The sequence below is a fragment of the Strongylocentrotus purpuratus genome, unplaced genomic scaffold (assembly GCF_000002235.5).
Source record: "Strongylocentrotus purpuratus isolate Spur 01 unplaced genomic scaffold, Spur_5.0 spur5_scaffold_3, whole genome shotgun sequence".
NCBI lineage: Eukaryota > Metazoa > Echinodermata > Echinoidea > Camarodonta > Strongylocentrotidae > Strongylocentrotus > Strongylocentrotus purpuratus.
This window is the reverse complement of record NW_022145609.1, coordinates 22,979,297-22,989,105: the sequence shown is the minus strand read 5'-3', so window position 1 is coordinate 22,989,105 and position 9,809 is coordinate 22,979,297.

Genomic DNA, 9,809 nt, shown 5'->3' with positions numbered 1-9,809 from the left:
GAATAACCTTCAAATAAGCATATTTTATACCTTATATGTGACACTGGCAGGTAACGAATTGGCGTGGGGTCCAGGGGCGGAGCCCCCGGAAGCTCAGGGGTTTTTGAGCAATAAATTATGATCAGATGAGCATATTTTGATACCTTATTTGTGACACTGGCCGGACACAAATTGGTTCTGGGTCCTGGGGGCAGAGCCCCCAGAAGCTCAGGGGTTTTATACATTAAATTATCGTCAGATGAGCATATTTTATACCTAATTTGTGACACTGGCAGGTCACGAATTGGCGTGGGGTCCAGGGGGCGGAGCCCCCGGAAGCTCAGGGGTTTTGGGCAATAAATTATGATCAGATGAGCATATTTTGATACCTTATTTGTGACACTGGCAGGACACAAATTGGTGTTGGGTCCAGGGGGCGGAGGCTCAGGGGTGTTAGGCAACTGTTACGGTCAGATGAGCATCCAGGGCCGCCTAAGGGCCATTGGTTGGGTTCGGGGGGGGGGGCAGAGCCCCCATAAGCTCAGGGGTTCTGTGCAATACATTACGATCAGATGAGCATTTTTATACTTTATTTGTGACATTGGCCGGACACAAATTTATGTTGGGTCCAGGGGCGGAGCCCCCAGAAGCTCAGGGGTTTGATACATTAAATTATCGTCAGATGAGTATATTTTATACCTTATTTGTGACACTGGCAGGTCACTAATTGGCGTGGGGTCCTGAAGCTCAGGAGTTTTAGGCATATTTTAACTGTTAGACAAGCATGCAGGGGCCTGCCTTAGGGCCCCTGGTGGGGTCGAGGTGCGGAGTCCCGGAAACTTAGGGGTTTTAGGCATTTCATTACGGTCAGATGAACATAATTTGATACCTTATTTGTGACACTGGCAAGACACTAATTTGCGTGAGGTCCAGGGGGCCGAGACCCCAGATGCTCATGGGTTTAAACCATTAAATTATCGTCAAATTAGCATCCAGCCGTCCGCCTTAGGGCCCTAGGTGGGGTCCAGGGGGCAGAGCCACCGGAAGTCAAGGTGTTTTAGGCATTTAATAACGGTCAGATGAGAATATTTTGATACCTTATTTGTGGCACTGGTAGGTCACTAATTGGTGTGGGGTCCAGGGGCGGAGCCCCCAGGAGTCCAGGGATTTTAGGCATTCAATTACCGTCAGATAAGCATCCAGGTGCCTGACTTTGGGCCCTAGGTGAATCACTTCTTTCTTTTTTTTTGCTTTCTCTAGCACACACCAACAAAAATCTTTCCTTCTTTTTTGTTCCTTCTTTTTTTCTCTCTTTTTTTGTTTTCGTTCTTTTTCCCCCTTATTTTTTGTGGCCAAGGGGGGGGGGGGGGGGGGGGGGGGGATGGGCCCCCCTGGATCCGCCACTGATTTAAAGGTACTATGCCACGTTTGCAGCCAACATCAAATTCTGTAGAACTTTGCATATGTCACATAATGTCCTATCTGTGAAATTTAAATGTTAGCAGTGTACTAGTTTGCAAATTATGCAAGAAAACCCACCTACTTTCGCTATTGACACTTCTGAGTGACTGATTGATTTTTTTTCCGTTGGTAATAACATACAAAAATGAGCTGTAAAGGGTACATGCACATTTGTCTACATCAATAACCCACTTCTTGTAATGGCCAAAATTAAACTGATTGAATCTTTGCGCATCACAAAACGTACGACCATTTCGTACAAGGGTCTCAGAAAATCAGACTATTTACTAAATGGATTCAATTCAATTCAATTCAAATGAACATTTAATTTTCTTCCATTAAATTTGACAACATACACTGTCGCTCATAAAGGTAGAATATTTTAGTTTTACCCCAATTTATGGAATTATTAAAAAAATTATTTAAAAAAATAGATCTAGATAATAGTATACATTCTCAGATTTTAATTGAATAATAATTTGCCAATGTGTGTTTTGCGGGACTGCTAAAGCATGTGTATGCTACTATGCTTATTAACTTGGGGACCTACGCCCTCAAGTCATAAATGACAGTAATGAGGATTAATGCCCCACATAAGGGCACTAATATAGCACACTGACACGGTTTTTCATCCTGAGGTCTCACAGTTACGAGGCCATTGTTTTGTCACTGAACCATGACTGTACGCAGCGGAGGCTAGGGTAGGGGGCAGTTTCCATAAATCAGTGAAAGCATATGCGATCCTACAATATTTAGTGATCGTTGTCGCGGTTGAAATCGAGTCTAAAGTTATGAAATTGTAAGTAATAAACTTTTTATGTTGTATAGCTCCCTCTCAAGGTCTAATAAAACACAAGATCGATCCATACCGCGACAGGCAAAAATTTTCAGCTCTCGAAGGCAGTATTTTCAATCAGTAGAACTACTCCTTCGTTAATGTATTCAACGAGATTGATTGTTCTGATATCAGCGCACATTTCTATATTCAGTTTGGAAGTCAGAACTCACTCATCAACTGATTCTGTTTGAAAATTTGGCCTGAGTTTTGGACAAATATCGATACAAATGGTTTTTTTTTGGGGGGGGGGCAAAAAAAGTATATTGCGAGCGGGCGAAGCGAGCGACCCCCAAAAAGGGGCGCGTTTGATGTGGACAAAATGTTTGATATTTATTCATGAATATATACTAGATAAAATATCCAAATTCGGTCATCTCGTTGCCACTTTGTTGTGGTATAAATTTCATTTCGAGATAAAATTGCAATAAATAACCTTTGGTTATGTTCAGGCACCATGCTGTGGGAATCATGACAATATTCGGACAGCGAGATGCCAGAATATCGTCATAATCATATGGGAATATTCATGGACCTCACTGCCTGACACTACTCGCTTCCAAATTGTGCGAGCAAGCAAAGCGCGCGTGGAAAAGGTACTATACTATCCCTGAAATGTATTTCCTCATGAAAATGCCCAAAGGGATAAATGTTTGGGCAACTTGAGGTTTCTGATAGTGTGTTTTTATTTAGTTGACGTTATTCTAGAATACATATTTTAATATAATCAAAATTCTTTAGCGGCACCCCGGTTTAAAACGCTACTAGATGGTCAAATTTTGAGGGGCAGTTTGACCAGATGGGAAGGGATATACCCTTTTTACCTTTAGAGTGTGATTTTCCGTTCATTTAAAAGTGAAACCAAAACTTATACATAGCCTCTTTATTTCTTTTAAATTATCTTTCACTCTTATCTCAATTTCCTTTTTTCCTCTGCCTTGCATTGTAAAACACATTCACCCAAAACTAAAAATGAACACCCAGACACCCACATACATACGAATATTAACATCAAGAACAGAAAATAAAATATAAACAACAAGAAAAATGTATTAGTTATCAAAGACAACAAGACAAAGGGAAAGTCTTATAAAAACAGGTATAAAACGCTGACACTATTCCGACCTGGCCCTTTTTGTATTTACTAGTTGTTAAAGAATGCTAACATGTTTGTTTGGTTTGTTGTATAGAGTTGGATGGGTTTTTGGAGAAAAGGTGAGCGGAAACAGACAGAAAAAGAAGAATTTTTTAAATAATTAAAGTGACTGAATTGCGCTAACGCGTCATTATCCTCAGATATAAACATAGTGATCATTTACTGAAAACAATTCTAGTAAACAATGACATAGCGTAGAACCTTCTATTTATGGGGCACTGACATCATGCATGGGGGCGGGGAGGGGGTCATATTAGGTTAAATGAAATACTAGTACTAATCAACATGGCCACCGATTCGGGTGAAGATGCGGGTAGGGTCGACCTGTCACATTCCCTTTTCCCTTCTGTCCCAATTTTTTTCATTTTGCATTCGTTCGAGGAGAAGAGGGCGTGCTCCTCTACCCATGTGCATGGCTCTGCACAACATCTATAGATGGCTCTGCCCCTGTGGCTACTACGCCAAGGCTTTCCGGGATCAATAGAGTTTGTCAGTCTGTGTCAGTAGAGCATGTCACCGTGTATGTAGAGGCATGGGCGGCGATCCAGGGGGGACGTCCCCCCCTGGAAAATTTGAAAAAGTGCAAAAAAAATGCCCCCCCCCCAACGCTATTGCTAATTACGCCACTGACTGCGATACCAACGGAATACAGATTTCCCTCGTATTTAGTCCGCCCCCCCCCCCCCCCGGGACATGAAAGAAATCGCCGCCCCTATGTGGGTGCCCATGGTTCTGTAAACATGAAGGTTATTAACCTTCTTTATCGACCCAAACCGCCTACTACTTTTATACTGACGAACTTTGTCTCGATTAGTGAATGAAGCTATAACCCGAGTTCGCAGGCACACTTGTCAGTCGTTGTGCGTAACAGTGTCTGCGCTATAAGCCTACAATAGACTCTGTACTATACTAGCCGATGCTGACACTGCCAGAAACTGACAGATCTATGCTCAAGGCTTTTGGAATTGTTGTAAAGCGTCAAGTTAGAGTCTGTGCTTGCAGACTAAGCTAATCCCTACGTCAGTTGCACTCGAGATGCCAGTTTGTTTGCGTGGTACTGCATCAGCGACTAAGCATGGTCTTTTGCGAACCATTTGAGAGATAAATAATATAGAAGGTAAAAGTAACATGTCCTAGTCTGCAGGCACGAACTTTAATTTAACAATTCAATACAATTTCTAAATCCTTGAGCAGAGCCTAACTGTGTCAGTCTCCGATGGCTGCTTCAAATAAACGGCTGAAGTAACGCAGTATGCTATCAACCTGTAGTCTCACAGTGCAGACAGTGTTACGTTCAACCACTTATGGGGGGGGGGGGGGGCAACTGCTCCCAAGCCCAAAATCATGACGCCGGTGATCATGGTGATACTAACGGAATACAGATTTTTTAACAATATTTCCATTTTTAGGGATATTATGCCAGGGAGCATAGCGACCGAGCGAGATTTGTTTGGATTTTATTAGTCTAAACGCTGCACTCTTGGGCTAAATGTGTTGCAGTCTTTGGTCAGCATTTTCTATACATTTTGTTTGCACTTTTTCAAATTTTCCAGGTGGATGACCCCCCCCCCCCCCCCCCCTAAAAATTTGATGGAGACGTGTCCCCCCCCCCCCCCCCGTCCCCCGGGATCGCCGCCTCTGCCTCTACATACACGGACACTGACACTGACTGACAAACTCATTGATCCCGAAAAGCCTTGGCGTACATAGCCACAGGGGCAGAGCCACCTATAGATGTTGTGCATATATATGCACAGGGGCAGAGCAATCTATTCACATAGTTTGGCCAACTTGGTTTCACTGGGTCACAACATGGCGTATATTCTTTTGTTTTGTGCTTGCCCAACAAAGCAGTAGTCGCCATATTATGTCCAACTCGAACCGGGTTGGCCAAACTTTCCTAATCAATGGCACTGCATACTTGCACAGGGGTAGAGAAGGAGCACGCCCTCTCCCCCTCGAACGAATGCAAAATGAAAGAAATTGGGACAGAAGGGAAGAGGGAAGGTGACAGGTCGACCCCTCCTCGCATCTTCACCCGAATCGGTGGCCATGTTGATTAGTACTAGTATTTCATTTAAACTAATATGACCCCCTCCCCGCCCCCATGCATGATGTCAGTGCCCCCTAAATAGAAGGTTCTACGCTACGTCACTGTCTGCTAGAATTGTTTTCAGTAAATGATCACTGTGATTATATAATTATATCTAGGATCTATTTGAGGGTCATAACGCGTTAGCGCAATTCGGTCACTTTAATTGTTTTAATTCTTCTTTTTCTGTCTGTTTCCGCTCACCTTTTCTCCAGAACCCATCTAACTCTATACAACAGACCAAACAAACATTTTAGCATTCTTTAACAACTAGTAAATACAAAAAGGGCCAGGTCGGAATAGTGTCAGCGTTTTATACCTGTTTTTATAAGACTTTCCCTTTGTCTTGTTGTCTTTGATAACTAATACATTTTACTTGTTGTTTATATTTCATATTCTGTTCTTGATGTTAATATTCGTTTGTAAGTGGGTGTCTGGGTGTTCATTTTTATTTTTCGGTTAATCTGTTTTACAATGCACAGTAGAGGAAAAAGGAAAGAAATTGAGATAGAAATGAAAGATAATTTAAAAGAGATAGAGAGGCTATGTATAAGTTTTGGTTTCACTTTTAAATGAACGAAAAATCACACTCTAAAGGTATAATAATAATAATAATAATAGTGGTTTCTTGTATAGCGCTCATGTCTGTCGTACGTGTGACACTCCTGGCGCTCCCGATTATTACCCTAGCTTTAGCACGGTTGCCATACGGCGCTCTAGCATTTCAATTTTGATTATATTAAAATATGTTTTCTTGAATAACGTCAACTAAATAACAAACACAGAAACACAAGCTGCCCAAACATATATCCCTTTGTGTATTTTTATGAGGAAATACATTTCAGGGATAGTGTAGTACATTTTTCCACGCGCGCTTCGCTTGCTCGCACAATTCGGAAGCGAGTATAGTGTCAGGCAGCGAGGTCCATGAATATTCCCATAATGATTATGACGATATTCTGGCACCTCGCTATCCGAATATTGTCATGATTCCCACAGCATGGTGCCTGAACGTAACCAAAAGTTATTTATTGTAATTTTATCTCGAAATGAAATTTATACCACAACAAAGTGGCAACGAGATGACCGAATTTGTATATTTTATCTAGTATATATTCATGAATAAATATCAAATATTTTGTCCACATTAAACGCGCCCATTTCTTTTGGTCGCTCGCTTCGCCCGCTCGCAATATACTTTTTTTGCCCCCCGAAAAACCCATTTGTATTGATATTTGTCCAAAGTCAGGCCAAATTTTCAATCAGAATCAGTTGATGGGTGAGTTCTGACTTCCAAACTGAATATAGAAATGTGCGCTGATATCAGAACAATCAATCTCGTTGAATAAATGAACGAAAGAGTGGTTCTACTGATTGAAAATACTGCCTTCGAGAGCTGAAAAATTTGGCCTGTCGCGGTATGGATCGATCTTGTGTTTTATTAGACCCAGTATTCCTACGGTGTAGGGTTTATTACTTGGGAAAACGTTCTATTATGTTACTATTAAAATATGTGGTCATGGCTCAAAAACAATCTCCCTGCACAGACTTAGATTAAAGCTGCAGCGATTGGATATGTGATGTACAGATTACAGGTACAAATGGCATTGTCTTTCATATATATACTTTAAAACAACAAAGCGTAATTGTCGTTTGCTAAATGAAATCAATTCCAATCTTATTCTTTCATTTCATTATCATGATTATTACCATATGATGCAGGCGCGTACGCAGGGGGGGGGGGGGGGGGGGGGGGGGGGGGGGGGGGGGGGGGGGTTTGGGGTTAAACCCCCCCCCCCTCGAGTTTTTTATGTGTATGTTTTATGTGTTTTATTTTGGAAACCCCCCCCCCCCTTTCGAGATTTAAAAAAAAAAAAAAAAAAAAAAAAAAAAATTGCCAATGGCTGACCTTAAAAAGGTGACCTTACCCCCCCCCCCCCAACTTGACAAAATGTCAAATTTTAAAATTTCGAGACCAAAAAAAAAAAAGTGTCCTCTTACCCCCCCCCCCCCCCCCCCCCCCCCCCCCCCAGCTTATTCAGCGGCTGGCTGAGTCGTTGCGAAATTTTGGACCCGATTTGTAACCCCCCCCCCCCTTGAAAAAATCCTGCGTACGCCACTGGTATGATGAACAAACGATCCAAGGTGGCATTGTTAGATACTACAGTTTAACCTGTCTACATCGACCGCCCAAGGAAACACAAAAAGTGGTCTTTGTAGACAGGTTGCTTTAGTACATGTTTCAATGAGAAACCATTTTCAAGGGAAATAAAAAATGTGCTTGTTGTAGACAGGTGGTCACTAAAGCAGGTTTGACTGTATTTTGTTGATATGGGTGTTCATTTTTATTTTTCGGTTAATCTGTTTTACAATGCACAGTAGAGGAATAAGAAAGAAATTGAGATAGAATGAAAGATAATTTAAAAGAGATAGAGAGGCTATGTATAAGTTTTTGTTTCACTTTTAAATGAACGAAAACCACACTCTAAAGGTATAATAATAATAATAATAATAGGTTCTTGTATAGCGCTCATGTCTGTCATACGTGTGACACTCCTGGCGCTCCCGATTATTACCCTCGCTTTAGCACGGCTAAATGGGGTCTGCTCGCTATTTATAAAAGATCGCTACTCATTTAGTCACGCGTTATGGATAGCGGTTCTTATATGAATGGCGGTCCTTATGAAAAGCGAGGTAAATTGGTTATGGTTTGCTCGCTATTTATATCAAGGGCCGCTATTCATAAAGGAACGCTATTCAGTATGTTACGCCTTATGGATTACGGTCCTTATGAATAATGGTCCTTATGAATAATGGTCCTTATAAATAGCGGTCCTTGTGGATAGCGAGCTTGACCCTTATAGTCATATAGATCGATACAAGGAGTCCATCAATGGTTAAGTACATGTAAAATATACGCTGATGATGTTGTCATACATGTTTCTAATATAGATATTAATGTCATTACATCTAAGCTCCAAGCAGATTTATATGCTATAAATGAATGGTATTGTAAAAATAGATTACGTATTAATACTAATAAGAGTAATGTTATGCTGTTGAGTAGTAACACACGAGGTAACAATAAATTAAGTCTGAAGGTGCATATTAATAATGAAATAATAGAACAAGTAAGAAGTATCAGATATTTAGGGATTGAAATTGATGATAGATTATTTTTGGATATCCACATTAAATCTCTTACCAAATCATTAAATTATAAGATATTACTTTGAGAAAGCTCAGTAAATTTCTAAGCTCTTCCATTTTGAATAAAAAATACAAAATGTACCATAAAGCCAATCTTAGATTATTCTTGTTCCGTATGGGGGAACTGTTCTTTACAAAACAGTAATATTCTGTTAAGACTACAGAAAAGATCTGCACGTATTGTCGTAGGGAACTTTGATTATGATGTAAATAGCTTGAATATAATGAATTCATTAAAATGGCAATCCATTGGTACGATTGTGCAATGAAGTGGAAATGGTTTTGACAGACATGGTCTTAACTCTAGACTTGCCAATACGTTGAATGTTGTTTTACCCAAGCCTAATCTTGAATGATTTAAGAATTGTTTTAGATACGCTGGTGGTAAAATCTGGAATACCTTTTGCTTTTCAAAATGCTACATCCATCGATATCTTTAAACGTATGTACAAGGACAAATTATTGTGTGATACAATGCCGATTCATATACTGCTCTTGACATGGCTTATTTCTCTCTGTCCTTCTCTCTCTCTCTCTCTCTCTCTCTCTCTACAATGTATATCTGATTCTTGTTATCCTGAATAAATATATTTCTAAAAACAAAACAAAACAGCAGCACAAAGTCACCATGATTATTGTCATTATCAAGCGAATCTTTCTAGATGTTCGTGTATATCATCGTTTTCGTGGTACTTGAATATATTGTCCGGATTCGGTGATCAAGCGAATGGAACAATTATGCATTATACACCAGCGTTCCAGGTGCTAACGCAGTGCTTCACACAAAAGAAATTCAAAGTAATTTAAAATTCAAATGAGATAGGTCGCCACTCGGCTATGAAAGAGCGGGGATCTGAGAAGGTATTCCTCTTTTTGGAGAATGTAAGGTGGAAGGAGATTGTGTACTATGTACAAAGAAAGTGTATTGAATGTGTGTGCATAGTCCAGGTGCTAAGGCAGTGCTTCACACAAAAGAAATTCAAAGTAATTTAAAATTCAAATGAGATGGGTCGCCACTCGGCTATAAAAGAGCGGGGATCTGAGAAGGTATTCTTTTCATTGCCTAATAATTCTGC